Here is a 283-nt window from a genome sequence, read left to right on the forward strand (position 1 = left end):
ACCTAGACAATATTCCACTTGGATAAAATAATATACTTAGTTATAATAGTGCATTTTTCTGGGTAAAGACAGAGATCATTAACTCTCCATTAGCAATGTAGGTATATCAGTGCTGATCAGAATTACATATATGCTTTGCATAATATCATAATAGAAATAAAATTAGGATAAAAATTATCTCATTTGTCTAGAACACATGACAAGAACCCAAAAGCATCACTGCCATTAGGTTGTATGACACTAATTTTTAGGTTCCTTTTAGTTTATTTATGGTTCTTTCACT

The sequence above is a fragment of the Propithecus coquereli genome, unplaced genomic scaffold, assembly GCF_000956105.1.
Source record: "Propithecus coquereli isolate 6110/MARCELLA unplaced genomic scaffold, Pcoq_1.0 Scaffold294, whole genome shotgun sequence".
In the NCBI taxonomy this organism is placed as follows: domain Eukaryota; kingdom Metazoa; phylum Chordata; class Mammalia; order Primates; family Indriidae; genus Propithecus; species Propithecus coquereli.